The sequence below is a fragment of the Pipra filicauda genome, unplaced genomic scaffold, assembly GCF_003945595.2.
Source record: "Pipra filicauda isolate LSUMZ 115617 unplaced genomic scaffold, ASM394559v2 scaffold95_size2449627_pilon, whole genome shotgun sequence".
Lineage (NCBI taxonomy): Eukaryota > Metazoa > Chordata > Aves > Passeriformes > Pipridae > Pipra > Pipra filicauda.
In genome coordinates, this window is record NW_024105153.1 from 172,938 (window position 1) to 191,841 (window position 18,904).

Below are 18,904 nucleotides of genomic sequence, written 5' to 3' on the forward strand. Positions count from 1 at the left end.
TTTCCATTGGCCTGATGTTTAATTCTAATATCCAGAGCTTGTTCCTTTAAGCATTTATACCTCCAGTCAGGCCTCTAGTCCCACTGCCATGTGGAGCCATAAACAAGGATAAACATTAATTAGTATGGTAAATAGCTTGGCCTTGTGTTTTCTGGTTACAGTATCGTGGTAATTATTTCCGGCTCCCTGCCTGTGTACTCCTGCTGCCTGATTTTGTGCTCTGTACATCCTTGCCAGCCTGATTATCACTGGACACATTAAAATTGGCAATTGCTCTCTCCTGTCTCCCATCTACTTCTCCCATCCACTTCTTGGTGGGGGGACTGGCCTAAGGCCATTTTACCAAGGTGATCAGGGATGATTGAGGGGTGACGGGTAATATCAGACAGCTTTCTGTCTTTGAGGGGCTGTAACTTAATGGGCAGAATGCAAGGCCATGCTGAGATGACATAGCACAGCATTTTCAGGGAACTCACCAGTGGTCACCAGGGCTTTGTAAAATACGGAAAGAGAAATGACCAGATGAAACAGCTGGGCAGCTCCTACCTGTGTATCCCATTGTTTAGGTTTTTTTCTCTCTCCCTTTTGGCTGCCTTGCTGCAGCAAACAGCTTTGTCTCTGACAGAGGGTCTGATTTCATTCTGGATTTTGGCCCTGTAGGAATGGATGTACACCTTCACTTGAGCATACATGAGGTTGCTCAAGGTCCTGCTTACTGGTGAGGGACAGATCCTCATCTTGGTCTCTGGGCCAAGATCCCAAGCTTAGCTTCTCCACATGCAGTATGGTTGCCTTGGCATCTATATACACAAGCTGCAGCCAGTTGAGAGCCTATGGGTTCAGGGGCCTGAGACCTTCCGACCAGCTGTGTGGAGCCTGTTCCAACTTGTGAGACAGGACTCATTTCTCTCTAAACTCCCTCCAGTTAAAAGAGTGCATGTTTTGCTATGTGCTGTGCTTTTATCTTGTCTCTGCTCTTCTCCAACATTCCTGACTCACTTTTTCCTTCTGAATATCCTTCCTCAGCCACCCTCCTCCATACTACAGTTAAATATGTGTCTCTGGCTTCATTTGCATCCTGCCCTTTCCGATGAGTACACAGGAAGATCAGGAGCACTGGAGGCAGTTTCTGGAGCTGGGGTAATTGCGCATTCACTCCCTCTCTTCCAGTGGCCAGGAGTAGCGTGAGCAGTTTGTTAGAACTCTCTCTCAGGTCCTGTTTTATTCATGGTTTCACCTGTTAAATGTCACCAAAATGGTTGCATTTTCCCAGTTATAGCTGAACTCTCCCCTCTTTCCCCCACACAGGTACACTGCCTTATAACCCCCGTGGGCCTGGTTGGTTATATTTTGCAGCACTGTAGGGTTCATTGCCAGATGCATTGGCTGCTCCTGATGTACACAGGCATGTGCCTTAGCTGACCCAGTTTTTTAGTTTGCTGGAGATATATGAGTGTTATTATTCATAAAGTGTTGCAAACACATGCTGGGCTCTGTGAGACTCTCAGGAAGACAAAATAAATGGGTATTGCTCAGGAAGAAATGGCCAGGGGAGAGACAGCTGCTGTTTCTCCCCGAAAAGAACCACAATAGCAACGCCTGGTTGTGGTGGTGGCCACAGGCATTTGGGATTAGACATCCACAGAAGACAGGCCTGGCAGTATCCTCAGGATGTCACTGATTTCATATTCATGTCAGGATGATCAATGCATGCATTGTTCCCAAGAGGTTTTGGCTGGCCTGGTTTCGAAGCCCCAAAGTGCAGGCCATCCCCCTGCATCCTCAGGCAGTCTGCGTGTTGTACACCTTGTCTTCCTTACCACTATGTGCCCTGTACTGCAATGTAAGCCTCTTATTGCTTCTGTCCACTGTGGACGCTAAGAACTGAGAACTCTTCTCCTTTTATAGCAAACTTGCAAGTATTTGAAGACTGTTATTGTGCCCCTTCTCAATCTTCTGTAGTCTAAACAGCTTCATTTTGCTCAGTACTGGTGGGTCATGCTTTCTGCATCTCTTATCATGCTGGCATGATTCTCCTAGCTATTTGGAGGAGTGCTGTGCTCTCCTCCCCCATCACTCTGAAGCTGATGGAAGAAAAACTGTCCATCACCCAAGGAACTTTAAGTCCTTACAGAGAGGCATACTATCCTTCACTCCTCAAGTATGACTTTGATGCATGTCATTTTCCAAGACAACTGAAGTAATTCATCAGATTTTCCTCACAAGGCTTGGATTGGAGTGCATTGCTGTTCACTAAGGCAATTAATTCTAGCTAAATCTGTCCTTAGATGTGAGCCAAAAGGGTGTCTAGAGGCAAACTGATTTTGTGTGTGTGTGTGTGTAGCCTTTCGAAATTCTCTGTAGTGCTGATCTAAGGGGTGGAGAACCTTTCTATTCATTCCTTGTAGCTCCCATGCTTCTTGGAAAACCATCTCAGCAGTGGAAAACCACTTTACTGCTTAGAGAGTTTTGCAGTCTGTAAGCAGATGAGTTTTCCCTGGGTGGCTGCCCTTGAAGTCAACCTTCAGGTCCCCTCAGCCAACACACCCGTGGGGCTGTGATTTGTTTCCTCCATCCAGGGTGCAAAATAGCTCACGAAAATGATTATAGCAAAATTCTCCCAATCTCTCCTTTCCCCAGTTTTTTTATCTCCTACAGCTAGAAGATCAGGAGGTCTGTCTTGCCCATAGATTATCAGAAGCTCCTTCTCCTCTGATTTCTTGTTTTCTTCCAGCACCTGTCACCTGGTCCTCATCTTTTTTCCACCCACCTATAGAATCATAGAATTATAGGATGGTTTGTGTTTCAAGGACCCTTAAAGATTGTCTAGATCCATGGGCAGGGAGTCCTTCTAGTAGACTACGTTGCTGTGAGCCCTCCCCAGTCTGGCCTTGAACACTCACAGGGATGGGGCATCCCCAGCTTTTCTTAGCAACCCTGTTCCAGTGCCTCACAGCCTCACAGTGAAGAATTTCTTCTTAATATCTCATCTAAATCCATCCTCTTTCTATTTAAAGCCATCCCCTTTGTCCTTTCACTACATGCCCTGGTAAAGAGTCCCTCCTCATCTTTTCTGTAGGACCAATTTAAGTACTGGAAGACCGATGCAAGTTCTCTCCAAAACCTCTTCTCTTGTCTAGGCTGAACAACCCTAACTCTCTCAGCCTTTCCTCAAAAGGGAGTGCTCCAGCCCTTGGATCATCTTCGTGGCCTTTCTCTGAACCTGCTTGAGTGAATTTTTGCCTTTTTTTGGGCTGGGGGCCTCAGAGCTGATCACAATATTCCGGTACTTACGGCTACAGGCTCTGCCTATCTGCCTTGGCTGAAGTCTTCTCCTCAGCCTTGGTCTCATCTCCTTCTGGCTGCTGTAGTTCCCATTCACCCTCTCAGCTTTAAAAATGTTTTCTTCCCTGCTTGCTTTTGCTGCTTTGCTCCCTTGCAATTTCACCTGAGTGGCTGCAAGAGCCCTAATTGGCACCCATGTTTTGGGAGCCACCTGCATTTACCTCTTCACCACTCCCCCTCCCGCTGAATGCAGCTGAAATGTCACCTGTCCTCTCTTCTTCCCTCCCTCCATGCCCTCCCTCCCTCCCTCGTTTCTCACTCTACCAAAGGTCAACTCACATGCAATGATGCATCCAGAAGCAGTGTGTGCTCAGGACATATAATAAGCACTTGGCTCCTACAGGCTGCATTTCAGCCTTGGGCTTCAATACACTTCAGCAAAATGATGGAGATACTACCTTTCCCTGTGCAGAGGGGCAAGGTGACTCACACAGGGATGCCCAGCCTGCCTCTGCCCAAGCTGGGGGAAAGTGCAAGCCGTCTAATCCCCACCTGATCCTTCTCCTTACCTAGACAGGCAGTCCTGCCTGTCTCTGGGTGTGTTTGCCTGAGAGACATCCCCCCACAGGTGATGTATGTGCATGTGAAGATGCAGATGTGTGGGCACAGGCTGACCTTGTTTTGGCTGTGAGAGCTTGTGCACACGTGTAGGCAGATGTGTGAGTGCTGGAGGGCATTTCTAGGCATTTCTTGGCCATAGTGCCTTTCCCAGCAGCTGGGCTGTCTGCTTGGCTACTTTTCACACTCCTGTGTGGCCAGGCAAGGGGGATATGGACGGTCACCAGGGGCTGATCCAGCACGGAGTCTGGGAGTTACTGGGAGACAGAACATGTGACTGCTATGTCACAGCAGCTTGCTGGCTAATGATGGCTCTATCTCAGCTCAGTGCTGGCTCCTGAGAGTTGTTGGGCTCGGAGTGCCCAGGTTAGCTTGGCAGCCAGCCCACTTAACAGCCACATGTCTTAGACAAGCAGCCTTCTCCCAGGAATTTTGTGTGGCAGCCTTTTTGATAAGGTTGGTGTTGCACTGGCCTGAATTGCAGATGAGAGGGAATCATTCTGAAATGCTCATGACCAATTTGGGACCTTCACCTGAGCCCTGCTCCTCAGTTGACATCAAGGCAGCTCCATTTGGTGGCTCTGGAGTACTGATGGTGACAAGAAGCCACATATCTTTCTTACTCTCATGTACACAGAGTATTTTATGGGTCTCTTCTTGCTGTGTTGTTGTGAGGAGCTGTTCCACATAGGACTCTTCCTCCTCTTCCTCTCCCATTTGCTAATGCTGGAGTCCTTTCCTTCCTGTCCAACCCACTAGCACCTGCTTGCTCTGCACATTGCTGGGCCCTGCCCTATGTGTCCCAGTGGGCTGCATACAGAGCAGGAGAAGGAGAACGCTTTTTCCCTCAAAGCCCGTACAGCAGAGAGGGTAGGATAAGGAGACATGGAGCCTGCTCGTGCTGCAAGCTTGTGATAACTCCTGCTCTTCTTGCGCAGGCCTCCTGAGCAGCCCTTGGGGATGCATAAGGCACACTGCAGTGCCATGCAGATATTAGCTGGTTACCAGCACTGGAGTGGCTGTGTCAGCAGGACAGATTGGTTTGGCCAAGTGTGGTGGCTCCATGGATCTCCTTCAGCTCCAGCTGTACTGTGCGGCCCTCAGTGCTCAGACAGATCATTCTTCTTGCTCCATCCTCAGCAAACGGAGAACTCTTCCCCTGCAATTTTGGTATGCTCCAAGCACTCTCTTCCCACCCTCTGGCAGAGGGCTGGCAGGGGAGCCCGGGGAGCAGGTGCGCCCATGCTGATGGCCGGGTCAGTGGTGTGAAGCCATGGGAAGAGGCAGGCACCCTGCATCAAATTCCCAGCCTGACTCGAAGTGATGGAGCAGAAAGAGTGAGCGACAGGGAGGTCGGGAGGCAGGATGGGAGTGATGAAGGAGCTGGGGGAGGGGAGTGAGAGACTGGGCTGTAGCCTGGGAGCAGAACAACAAATTGGCTTATTATTAACCATAACCCCCGTCCCTTCCTAACCTTGCATCTGATAAACTGTTCTCTGATTCTTCTTTTTTTATTTTTGTGTTCCTTTTTTTTTTTTATTCTCCCTCAGGCGCTGCTTTAGCTCAAATTTAGCCTCCAATATTTATATCTTTCTGTCTCTTCTATTTTCTTTCTTATTTGGAAAATACACTCAAGAGGACTGTGGGACTTAGGAAGAGTTAGAAGCACAGTGTATGCCACATTAGATCAGTTGATCTGTTCCAAGATCTTAATTTCTGCCTATACTTCACCTTCATGGAAAAATTAAACTGCCCATCCCAGTGAAAAATACAGCTCTGTGATGGGAGGTTTGATGAGAAACACCTTCCTTACTCTCCCCATGGCAGTGCACACCTTGAAGTGTCAGGTTTGTTTTCCATTTGATGATATTTGGTATCCAGGAGATTTTCCAGCTGGGTGCTGGTACAGGATGACCCACTGTGTGGATGTTGAGCTGGGACCAGGCAGACCTCGATTTGCATCCACTCTGCAGGGTGATCTTGGATGGATCACCTTCTTTCTCTGGACCTCAGTTTCCTTGTCTCTAGAATGAGAATTAATAAGATGTTCCCTTTCATCAAGTGCTTATATAACATCTCTCCAGCTGAAAAATGCTGGAGGAGATGCCTTGTTTTGTACAATAAAACAGAAAGTACCTCAGCTGTCTCTAGACCTGGAAAATTCCTCACTGATAGCATCAAGTACGTGGAAGGGCATATTCCCCCTGATGAGGGGGAAATCAGTATGCACCATGCTTCAGATAGACCTGGGAAGAGATAATGTTGGGGAAATAATCACCCCAATGGGAAAGGTTCCTCTCAGCTTATATCATGGGGATTTGATCTTGTTTCATCTTGCTCCAGAGCCTAGACTAAGGACTGTTGGATGAAATAAATTTTCAGTTATTTTAGAGGGCAGGTGAATCTCAAATCTTTCATGTTGTGCCAGTTTATGCTTTTGATTCAGGAAAAGGCATCATTGCAGCCACCCCTCTACTGCAGTGGTGAGTCCTGTAATAAAAAGCAAATTTTCCTTTTCAGTCCCATATTGTTTTGTGTCTTTAGTCCACAAGCTTCCCTGCCAGAGGGTACAGTATAATGGAAAAAGGTTGAATCTATCCACATTTTAGGCGTCCTCTACCATTTGAGCTGGAAATTATCTGCTGCCTTTTCTGTGCTTGTGATGCTCTCAGGAAAAGCAGTGTCTCAGTCTAAGTGATGTTTTTCCTGAGCCATAGCAAACATGAATGTGTCTCACCTTTTTGTCGATCTTACTGCATATAGACTTTAATCTCAGTACTTTTCCACTTCTGCCCCTGGTCCCAGGACTTCTTGGCCCAGGCTATGCTGTGCAAACCCATCACGAGGTGGCACCACAAGACTGCCTTTCTTGTTATTTTGTCTTTGTTAAATCTCCCTCATTTTCTCTTACTAGCCCCAGTTGTCCTCTTGTTTTTCAACCTCTTGCTGCTCCATGCCACGCAGCTGACTGCAGACATTTGTCTGGTTTTCTTGGAGGCTCCCCTGGGTCCAAAGCCAGCTGAGATAAAGCAGCTGTTCAAAACATGGCACAGAGCCTCAAAGAGTTAAGACCAAAGTGATGGATGGGTGATGAGAAGGACTATCTGTTATTTGAGGTCCAGGTTTGCTCTCTCTTTTTTTAAGGAGCGGTGAACATGCCTGACAGGAGACACCAGTCTACTCTGGGGTGCTCAATAACCCTTTGCTGCCTTTGTCTCAGCTCCCTGGAGTAGCTGCTGATTGGAGGATGCCTCTTGCCTGCTCTGGCCTCCCTCCGTGTGAGGGCAGGCAGGGGCTGCCTGAAAGAGCCAGGGAGCACAACTGTGCCAAGAGGGTAACAGATCTCTTGGAGGCTGTTGACCTCAACCTAGATAGAGCCTGTCCTTCTGCAACAGGCATTTTGCAAGTGCTTACACACTTGAGGTTAGCTTGCTTATGCTCTTCAAATGAAATGCTGGTCCTTCTTGCTTAGAGGATGATCATGCTGCTCTATGCAGGCTCTGCGTGTTGTCCTTTGGATGATCAGGGGGGTGAAGCAGGTCAAGATGGCTCAACTTTGCTGCTTGCCCACCAGCTGGAAAACCAGCTCACTAATATTTTGAGTGAAGATGAGAAGGTTTTGAGCAAGATGACATACAGATACTGCATGAGACAGTCTCCTAGAGATGGGTGTACCTCAGTCTGGGTCCAAACCCAAGGGATGCCTTGGGGAACCTCAGATCCAGGTTTCATCACTGGGTCTCACAGACCTACATCTAGAGAAGATTCATACAGGACCTTTGAAGACAATGTTCCCCTTCCCAGCAGCAGCTAAGGGAACTGCAAAGGTGATCTTCCTTTCCTAGACTGAGCTGTTGGGTTAAATTAAATTCCATTGCTTGGAGACCTCTCCCTCAAATGCACACCCTCTCATTATGCTTTTCTTTTCCATTGTTGTTTTTCACAGCAAATCACCTTTTTGTAAATGGTTTTTGTCTCCCGTCTAGAAACCTGTCTGCCACCATAGCTCAGAGATGCCCTTTGGGGGCAGAGATTCTTTTTTCCCTTGCACTCTCTTTGTTTCTCTCCTCCGCTGTAGGGACTAATTTATATTTTCCCCTCTTGCCTCTTGCTGAGCTCTTCTTTTTTTACCATCTCCTTCTCCACTGTTTCGGATGAGGAGGGGGGAGTTCAGGGAATCTCACAGCTTGCAGATATTATGGATCCAAGGTGGCTTTCAGTGTAACCAGAAATGGTCCTTGTGTGCTCAACCATCTATTTCAGCTCTGCTACACCACTCTGGGTTTGTAATTTTGGGAAACCCAGACAGGTTTGTGCATGTCCTGCAACCTCATGTATGTGTGCACTCCCTGTCTCCAATGTTAAACTTTTAGAGGGGCTTCTTTTCCAATATGTAAGATGATGCTGTGTTTATCAGGTGGTGTGAAAGGAAGGCAGGACCAGGCAGAGAGGAGGAATGGATGTGTGGGACTCCTCTCTATGGGCACTTGGACCTCCTGTGCAGCTGATGGACAGGTTGCAGCCCATGTCTGAAACATGATGATTGACAAATGGGAAAGCAACCATGGCACCATTATGCCATCAATGTGCAAGACACAGGCACAGGTGTGAGGGAGGGTGCCGTGGGGTGCCAGCCATGTGGGTCCCCTGTGTGAATCCCTAGCTCTGGCAGATCACAGGTGAAAAGAATTGTGCAGGTCTCATCCGGATGTCTTCTGCTGATAACAAAATCCTTTTTCTGGTAGCAAAAGAGGAGAATAGCTGGCAGTGGCTATCAGCTCTTCCTCGTTGAGCACCTGATGCCCAAGTGTGACAGGTGGGTCCTAAGGCATGTCAGCAAAATGGTGTCGTGCCCCAGCGCAGTGGGCTGGAGAAGGCAGGGATGCTCTCTGCCAGCCCTGGGACACATGGCTGGGCTCCAGAGAGGACCTTCATGCTGAAACAATGGGACAAGGGACCTCTGGGAGGGAAAAAATGTCCATCCTGAGAGCTGTGTAACTATCAGGATCAGTGGATTAGGAGGCGGCACGGGATCTGTTTGCCAGCATGGAATGGTTGCTGGGAGCACCAGACCAGGTCTGAAACACATCGGCAGCTCTGTGAGAGGAGCTGTGCTTAAGAGGCACAACACTGAATCATTTTCCAGAAATCCCCTGTCAGTCTAACCATAAACACTGGGGAGAGTGGAAGGTGGGGACGTGTGTTTCTTCAATTTCCTACAACAAAACAAACATAAAGGGGATTATGAAGGCAATGCTGGGGAAAAAGAGAGAAAGATTTAGAAGGGAAGGGAACATTAAGATTTAGAGGGATAAAATACAGATTGAAGTTGTTGGGCCAGAACAGAAGAACTTCTCAGTCTATATATTTAGCTCGGTGAGGTATATAAACAGAAACCTACAGCCAGCTCAGCCACTTCTCCCCCAGTGGAGTGAGTCATCAGCCCTTGGATCTAAAGTTAGGTTCACGTCAGAGCTTGCACTCTCTCATTTTATTTTTCTCTTTCTATTTTGAAGGGTGTGGGAAAAGCTGAGCACCATCTCCTGGAAGCAGCAAATATAAGCCCACAACAGCAACAGATGCTGGACCTGATGCCCTACCTAGGAGCACTGTGACAAAGCCTGATTTCTATCTGGCTGCTCTTCTTCGTTGCTGCATGCCTGGGGATGAGCTCAGCCAACATGTAGCCGTGGCTAACCTGGGCATGCAGTGGACCGAGGTCTGAGGGATCTGTGCACTGTGCAGATGAGCTGGAGAGTGGGATGGGCTGCACAGTCATTCCTGGGGGCAACAGCAACATGATTCTCAGCGATGGTCAGTGTTTGGCTCCTGTATGCTGTGCAGGAGAACAGGATTTACCATCAGGGCTGGCAAGAAGGACTGGGCTGGGTCAGCCTGGCAGGAGGCAGGATGATGCCTGTGAGACCCAGTTAGAGGCTGCCTATAAATCCAGTGTAGGTTGCTGCCTGGTAAGCTCAGCTCACAGCCACCTGCAAACCTGCAGAAGAGAGGGCTGCATCTCCCCAGGCTATTCCTGCAGTCTCTATGCTTTGATATGGCTCCCCCTTTTGTGTTTGTTCCCTCTCCCCTGGTCTAACCTCTGAAACAGTTGCAGTGAATCACATACTTTCCCTATTAACCCACCAGCCAGTGCTGCTGGCTCAGATAGTGACAGGGACAATGTGAACTTTCCAATTCCTCTCAAAATCACAGAGAGGACAGTGAGGGACCCCTGGAAATGCTCTGGATGCATCTGTAGGACCAGCTTGTGCCATACTCACCTCTGGTGTGATCTACCCCCAGATCTCTCCCAAGAGAGCCCACCTGTATCACTCAGGGTAGATGACAAAGCTCTTTGAAAGTGCCTTGGGGTTGAAGATGGAGCCCTGTGACTCCTGTGAGCTGCAGAACAAGGAGACATTCATCTTCAGTCTCTTCCCTTGCGGATGGTGGAGAGGAGGGTCTTGTTCAGGAAGGGTATAGAATAGAATCATAGAATCATAGAATCGATTGGGTTGGAAAAGACCTCCGAGATCATCGAGTCCAACCCTTGGTCCAAATCCAGTCCACTTACTAGATCATGGCACTCAGTGCCACGTCCAATCTGCGTTTAAAAATCTCCAGGGATGGTGAATCCACCACCTCTCTGGGCAGCCCATTCCAATGCCTGATTACTCTCTCTGTAAAGACTTTTCTCCTGATATCCAACTTAAATTTCCCCTGGCGGAGCTTAAGCCCGTGCCCCCTTGTCCTATTGCTGAGTGCCTGAGAGAAGAGACCAACTAGAACTTCCCTTCAGGTAGTTATAGACGGTGATGAGGTCACCTCTGAGCCTCCTCTTCTCCAGGCTAAACAACCCCAGCTCCCTCAGCCTCTCCCCATAGGACTTATGCTCCAGTCCCTTCACCAGCCTTGTTGCGCTTCTCTGGACCCGCTCCAGCACCTCAATATCCTTTCTGAACTGAGGGGCCCAGAACTGAACACAATACTCAAGGTGTGGCCTCACCAACGCAGAGTACAGGGGAAGGATCACTGCCCTGCTCCTGCTGGCCACGCTATTTTTGATACAGGACAAGATCCCATTGGCCTTCTTGGCCACCTGGGCACACTGTTGGCTCATGTTGAGCTTCCTGTCAATTAGTACCCCCAGGTCCCTTTCTGCCTGGCTGCTTTCCAGCCACTCTGTGCCCAGCCGGTAGCGCTGCAGGGGGTTGTTGTGGCCAAAGTGCAGGACCCGGCACTTGGCTTTATTGAACTTCATCCCATTGGAATCAGCCCATCTCTCAAGTCTATCCAGATCCCTCTGCAGAGCCCTCCTGCCTTCCAGCAGGAAGGGTAGTGGCTTCCCAGCCCAAGGCTTGAAATTGCTGCTGTGGGGAATGCCTGTGGTGTAGGTACCAGCAAACCCATGGAAATCCTCCTCAGTATGTACAGATGAGGAGGCGTGTGGAGATGAGGGGGCTCTGCTCTGGAGCATGAGCTGCCCTGGGCTTGGTTTTTTCACCAGCTCCAAATCTGTGAAGTGATGAGTGGCATGGCTCCATTTCCCCACACAGCCCCTTTCCCTCTCCCCTCCTTCCAGGCTTGTTGTGTGTCTTTATTGATTTGGATGGTTTGTCTGAGTGAGAGTTCAAATGTCTCACTATCCCCATGAGTGGGCAAGCAAACAGACAAACAGATATGATCCTGGAATGTAGACATGAGTGATGACCCACAGATTATCCTGAGTGTGTGTTTGTGTGCCTCTGTTCTTCTGTGCTCCTCTGCATGTACTCTTCCTCTTCCTTTACCATTTTAGTTTTTTTACCTCTCCTTGCTGCTCTGTTTCTCCATCCTGCTTCACCCTCTCCCTCTCTCTCCTGCCCTCCTCCTCATTCTCTTTTTCTCATTTGATATTCATGCATGAATAAATTCAATTGCATTTTTCCCTGTTCCCCCTGAAGGGGCTTGTTGGTGAATTGCCAGCATCTGAAATCATATAATGCTCAGATTCATCATTTTGGGGACAGAACTGAAGCCCTTCTATTTCTCAGGAAGGAATAACAGATGCTTTTCATGAAGAGAGGGAGTAGCGAGTGTCTTATGTCTCGTGGTTGGTGAGGAAGAAGCCAAGGGAATTAACTTTGGCAGCACAGGGTGGACTTGCTAGCAGAGGGGACTAGAAGGTCAACCAGCCCCTCTGGTGTAAGGCACACATAGGTGTGTGCATATGGAGTGTGAGTGCCTATGGTTGCTGGCATGTTTGCTGCGTGTGGTGCTAGTGGTGCGCTTAGGGATGGGTAATATCTCTTAGCGGGCTGCCCAGAATTGGTTGCAGCGGGAGCTGTCTCGGTGGGGTGTCAGCAGCCTGGCACCAGGGTATTTAGAGCCATTGTCTAGAGATCTGCCTGGGCATCTGCCTCAGGCGACTTTTGGGACACTTACATGGCTCTGGTATCACCCCAAACTACTGTGGGTCTGGAGTTGTGCCCAGCGCCACATCTCCATCACACTGAGAAGCTGAGGTTGTTATGTCACAAAATCATGCCCATCCTGCACATTGAGGGGCTTCCTGATGTGGATGGGCACTTGCTATCTCCCTGCTTCGACATGGGAGCCTTCCAACTCATGCAGGACAGTGAACCCAGGGTCCAAAAGTGATCAGATCCTGCACAGCTTCAATACAAACAGGCTCTGACCCATTGTGGGAAGAAGTCTGACCACCACAAAATTTTTTTTCCTTGGAAAAAAATCTCTTTCCATCTTGTGGAAGATGCATAAGTTCACCATGGAACTGCAGCCCTGGTCAGACGACATGGGCTGTACTTATCTGAGGAAGGGCTGTTTTTCATGGGAGCTGTTAATCAGGTAAATTTGATGCTCACAACATTCCCATTGTTTACAGCATTGCTATTTTTTTTTTTTAGCAGTCTTGGTGTAGCCTGAGGATCCTCTGAGGACTGTGTTTGCCTTTCAGGAGAGGTAACAAGATTAGACACTTTATTAAGCACAAAAGTGTCATGCTAAAAGCGGACAGCAGCCATCGTCTTTGTTCAAAAGACTTTTAAGGGCCTCATGAGAGAGAGTGACATGCCAACCACCTTGCTCCAAGGCTCCAAGGAGCTTGGCTGATGTGATGTAAATGGCTAGAGGCTCCTTGACATCTACCTCACATCCCTGGCATGACAAAGCCAAGCCACACGGACACGAATGGCAGAGGAGAGGATATCTACTGGGTGTTTTTCACCCTAAATGGTGAAGGCATGTGAGCTACCTTGAGCTAAAACCAGAGTGGTTCTGACTTTACCAGAAGGTGGGCTTGCTCCATTGGCTTCCCACAGAGAGTTAACGTCCGAGGGCCCGTTTCACAGGATGACTAAAGTGCTTGGTTTCCCAGCCATTTGTAGTTTAGATGTGTTAATTACTCTGACCCTGCTATTCCAGCCATGCACGAAAAGCTGTGATAGTTGGTGCAGATATCGTCGTGGCAAGGAAGGTTTGGTTTGGAGAGGCTTTGTGTATCCCTGCAAGGAAGCCGAGGTGCTTTTGGGCTGTAGTGCATGTTGTACCATACCTCAACTCGTAACTTGGCAATTTTTAGCTCCTTATTTACAATATATGCCCACAGCAGAAGCAGGAATGTCTATCTCTCATAACACCAGGGGTTTTATTGTCTGAACAGGCAAAATCCGTGAAAAGCCTTGAGGACTGTGATGGCTTCATCTCTTTCCCAGACCTGACTCAGGGGTCCCCAGCAGAAAAATGCTCCAAGAATTAGGGCCCTGTGCTGACACAGGGTAGGGCTGCTCAGCCTTGGAATGGGACCTGTGGAGGAGATGCTGGGCTAGCCATCCATTGGATGAGGCTGAGGGCAGCTGTACTCTGTTTAGGCACTGGAAGGTGGGATCCCTGCATGTTATCCATCCCCCTCATTTCCCCCTGGAAATATTGTTCCCACCATCTGAGTTCCCGTAACAGACCTAGTAGTAGGATAGGGGGAAAGAAGGGACTGGTTTTGAGGAAAGGACTTGGGGGGGGGATTGTTAGTTTATTTTTTTAACTCTTCCCAAGGGATAATTCTCTAACCTGCTTGATCTGTGACTTGTGGAGGGACAGATGTTTACAAGTTCAGGGAAAGGCAGGCACGCTGAAAGCCTGTGTCCATCAGAAAAGGAATGATGAGTGGGCTGAAGGCAAGGACAAATCAGCTGTCCTGAGACCCCACCATGGATGTGAGTGTGTGATGGTGTACAAGGAGATTTCTTCCTTTCCCCCAGTGTTGTTAGAATTCCTGCATTCTCTACCTCTAATTGTAGGTTTCCCCAGAAGACATTTGGTGTCACTGTAAGGACGGCGTTTCATTCTCCCTCTCTGCCTGTACAGTTATTCTCGCTCTCTCACTGTGCAGTTTGCTCCATAAGCTGTTGGTGAACATATCATGAGACAGAGAGAGAGAGAGACAGACAGGCAGAAACCACATACCAGCCCTTCCTCCTCACTTTCCCATCATGGAATAGCTAACCTTGCCCTCACCCACACCTCCATCACCTCTCAGCATCCCACAAATATTTTGACCCTCTCTGGTCTTTTTGGCAGGAAGCTTCAGTCACTTCTTAACACCACCTGCCTGGAAAAACATACAGACAAAGCCCCCCCAAACCCTCCTGAGAAGGAATAGGTCCTTTTTTAAACCTCTTTTCATTTGCTCTGACCCTGGAGCTTCAGACTCCAGCCTGAGCAGCTACAATTTCTTACCATGTATTCCCCTTTTAAACCATCTCCTTCCTGCACACGCTCAGTCCTTGCAGGCACGGATCTAACACAACTCCTCGCTTCTCGCCGGCAGGTTCTTTGCTCCCCATCACTCAGCTGATCCTGATCTTTTTTTTCCTATCCCCCCCTCCCCGGGCACTGAGGTGTGTGTATCTGTGTGTGAGTGTGCCTGTGTGCAAGGGGGGAGGTGGGGGGCCTTTTTTTTTCTTGGTAGAGGGATTTTTTCAGCGCATCCTCATTATTATTTTATTTTGATTCTCTGACTTGGACACTTCTCTCCTGGAGACTGCTTTTCCATGCAAAGGTAGGTGAGACGCATGCACACCTGGCTAACCTTGTGTCTGTCTCATTTTGCTTGGTTTTGCTGTCCTTTTAATAGAAAACTTGTGCCCACCCATGTACCTGCATCATTCCTGTTTTGTTTCATACCTGTTTTCTCTCTGGCAGAAGTAAAAGCTGAGGGTAGACATGTCTGTAATATTAATAATTCTGCTGTCTTTCTAGAGAGGAAAGTTATTTCTCTGTGCATGTTTGGTGCCCATATATGCGAGACTGCTTCTGTTTACCCAACAAGTAGCAATAATTGATTTTGGTGTGTGTTTTGGGCAGCAGTGGTGGTGGAGAGGGAACAACTGTATGTCCAGCAGTTCATGTCCATGAGCGATTGCAGCAGGGAACGTGTATCTCACAGATAATCAGCAGCTCTTTATATACAACTATAAATGATACAGGGAGTGTGAATAATCGCAAGAATTTCAATTTAGCCCTGGCTAGTTTGTTCTGTTATGATAGGGAAGAGTAGTGGGAAAGAGGAAGGGTTACAAAATCTCCTCCTTGGAGAGATAACTGCCTGAGACTTGTAAATATGTAACTTTTCTTTAAACCCTCTCACTGTTTACAGTTTTCTTGGGTTTGGGGTATTTTTTTGCTTTGCAAAGCAAGACTAGGGTCTTGGATTCAGGTTTCATAAACTGTCCTTTCTTGTTTTGTTTATGGTTATTATTGCATGTGCAACATCCGAAGTGTCTGAAAAGGGACAGGGAATAGGAGGTACTTTAATATAGCAAATGCATCATCTTCTGTACATCACTGGAAGCTGTTGGCTGGAGTCAGGGGGTGGATGGGGGAAGAAATAGAAGAATTAAAAAAAAAAAGAGAGAAACAGAAATAGTATTAGACACTGTTAACCAGCAGTTATCTGGCATATTTTCTGCCAATATTGGTTTTCGTAACACTCTTGATGGATACATTTTGCTTCTGTAACAGCAGCTGTGTGAAAAGTAACAGAACCTTTAAAAATATAAAAAACCAGAAAGAAAAAATACCAATGTGTATCAAAAAATGGTAAACATCAAAAAGTAGAACTTGTTCTGCATTTTCTCTCTGCTAATAGGAAGAATTTTTCTTATTCATCTGGGGGTTGGTGGTGGTTCTCTGTCGCTTAGAAGACTGCTATGTTAATTGTCAGTTGTTTCCATGTGCTATTGCAGAGCTCTTGGTCTTAAATTTGGGCTTAAATTTGGAGGATTTATTGTCTCAAAGAAGGAAGGGGCTTTCTGTCCCTCCACCCCCTCTTCCCTCAATGTTTTAACTCTGACACATAAACTTCTCTATCAGTGGAATAAAATCTGCAAGCACATTATCTTCTCAATGCCCTATATGAAAAGAAACTTCTAATTCAGAGCACTGGGAAGGGAATCCAAGAGCCCTGTTTCTGCCCACCTTTCCCTTTATATTTTAAGGATATCTTCTGAGCATCTCTCCCCTAGCCAGCACTGCCCCAACCCTGAGGTCTGGGCAGGTCCACAGCCTCAGGCAAGAGGCAGCTCCCCACTGCCTGCAAGGGACTGAGAGCATTTACTCCTCTCTCCATTAAATAACATAATAGTTTCATGGTGTTGGCATTGGATGTGAGCTTCCTCATAAGGGCAGCAGTGCATGCCTGTAAGCGAAGGCCTAGTGCCACAATCTTCTCCCAGGTGAGCTGGGATGCAGGCAGGGATGGAATCTGGGCATCACACTGGATTCCCTGCTGACTGGCGGGGTGTATGCATCAGGCTGGCTGGGTGAGGGTGCAGTACCTGTTTGGCAAAACCTTGGCCCTGGCTGCAGCAGGAAGGTGGGGAAAAGCAGTTTTTCTGCAGGTCTTACTGAAAAGCATGTGTCTAAGCACTGGCCACCTCGATGCACCAGCAGATGCGCACGTGCCTTGCCAGGAGATCTGGTAGTGAGTATCTCAGATGAGAGTCAGGGGGACAAGGAAGGAGCTTTGATCTGCCACATCTAAGGGGTTTGCCTTGTGAAGCCTGGATCAATCTGACAGTGCCTATTATAAAGGGGGGTTATGCCAACCTCTCTCATGTTTTATCTTTCAAAATCTCCTTTTGTTGCTGCTTCAGGAGAGTTTTCAGGCAGTGGACCTGGCTGAAGCAGGGCCAGTGCATCCACAACCGTCAAGAGAGCAAGGGGAAGCGTTATGGGAGGGGGATGCTGATTCACAAGAGCTCACTGCTTGCCTGTGGTGTTTCTGGGTAAGCGCAGTGGCCTTAGTTGTGGTATGAGAAGACCAGAAGGGCTCCCTGGGATCTATCAGAGTGCACCTACCATGCTGGGTGGGCTTTCCCATGTCTCCACTCTTGTCTCCACCAAGAGCGGCACCTTCCTTGCTGATCCAGTCCTGAGCATTTTCAAAGTGCCAATAATGCACCTGTATCCCAGGCTGCAGCTCTGGCATCTCCTCTACTCCTGGGCTCCCTTGAGTCCTTCCTTCCTTCATTCCTTCCACCAACACACTTCACACCTGGCTGCATTACTGCTGCTTGATGTGATTCTGGAGAACACATGTCCATGCCCAGTGTGACATGGTCCCAACCTACGGGTCCCAACCTCTAACCTTAATGTTAGAGCCCTGCCCTGTCCTATCCAAAGCAGGGCACACCAAGAAGGATGTCTCAGACCAGAGTGGCTTATGCTGAGCCCTTGGCCACTTCTGATTTTTGGAAAAGCCTGCAATTCTGGGCTGTGCTGCAAGGAAGCCGTATGCTTGGTCAGCTTTTTTCCTAGGGAAAAAAACCCATTGAAACCAAGGTTTTTTTCATTTTTCTCAAAGAGAACAACTATTTGCAGCTGTAGACTCATGAAATGCACACACACTGTTAGGAATCTTTAAAAGAGCAGACTACTGATTTAAAATCAATTTGATTTTTTATTAAATCGAAGTCCTAAACTTGCACATTCAAACAAGCAGATGAAGGTCTGCAGTTGCCCAGAGCCTTAGTAAAACTGCTGTGCCCACGGATAAGCTTAGAAATCAAGTGGTACAGGTGAATCTGCAAGATCATGTAGTACCATTTCCTAGCTTTTTCAAGAAATCAATTAGATGGGATAATGTAGAGCTGATTTTAAGAGTGTTCAAGAGCTACAAAACCCTAAACTGCTATTGGAAAGTAGAGGTTTCTTCCCAGTTATGCAGAGGTACATCACTGTTTATTATGACCTAATATAGGCTGCTTATTTAGTTTATTCATCTGTCTCTGAAGTGCATACCTTGAAGCTCTTAGAAATCACATAGTGGTTTGAAAAATGTCTTATACTGATACAAAATTTATTTAAGCCCTCTAATCATAACTGAGACAGCATAAATCAACCCACTAACTTGGTAACAAACTCCTCACTCTCCCAGTACTTGTCAGGTGCCTGTGTTTGAAGCACCGCAGTGTGCCCTGAAGAGCAATCAGCCTGGTGTATCAAGGAGTAATTGCAATGAGAAGATCTCAGAAAATGCCTTATCACTTGCCTTGAACTGGAGGTGTGTGCTGGTGTGGTGGTGCAGGAGGGAGGTGGTTTCTTGGCTAAGCTAGGCTCAGTCTCTGGGCCTTTTCAGGTCAATACCAGTCCTTGCAGTCTGTAGGCAAGTGGGCATGCTGTGGGGTCTTGGTGTGAAATGCTGCTTGTTAGTGGTTTCTGCAGTAGCTTGTGCTTCCCAGCACCCACAGAGTGCAGTACAGAAGCCCTATTTCCGTGTGACCAAGGCAAGATCAGAAGGGTGCCTGCAAAAGGAAAGGTTCCCCTCTTAGCTAGTATGTGTGTGTACCCCAAACCAAGGGCAGTTGGTCTCTGCTTCTGACATAATTGTTGTCTGTAGCACAGGCACCACATTCTGTTCCATCGTGCCTCCATGTAAACCTCCACAGGGGCATCCTGGGAGGTGTAGCAAGGGGCATGTCCATGTGAAACCACTGGAGTTGGA

The 18,904-nt window shown here is 47.9% G+C and overlaps 1 protein-coding gene and 1 long non-coding RNA gene across 4 annotated transcripts in view; both read left to right on the forward strand.

The window, feature by feature from the left end:
• The first annotated feature begins 4,317 nt into the window (after positions 1-4,317).
• LOC113988799 lies at positions 4,318-9,774 on the forward strand. Its single transcript, XR_003541022.2, has 3 exons — positions 4,318-4,359; positions 8,649-8,719; positions 9,420-9,774. It is a non-coding gene; the product is annotated as an uncharacterized LOC113988799 (long non-coding RNA).
• A 4,574-nt stretch (positions 9,775-14,348) lies between these two features.
• The window catches only part of CACNA1I (calcium voltage-gated channel subunit alpha1 I), a 166,954-nt gene continuing 162,398 nt past the window's right edge, over positions 14,349-18,904 (forward strand). For all 3 annotated transcript variants that reach the window (XM_027722698.2, XM_039391402.1, XM_039391403.1), the window contains exon 1: positions 14,349-14,959. The gene's annotated coding sequence lies outside the window, so the exon portion shown is untranslated. The remainder of the gene's footprint in view (positions 14,960-18,904) is intronic.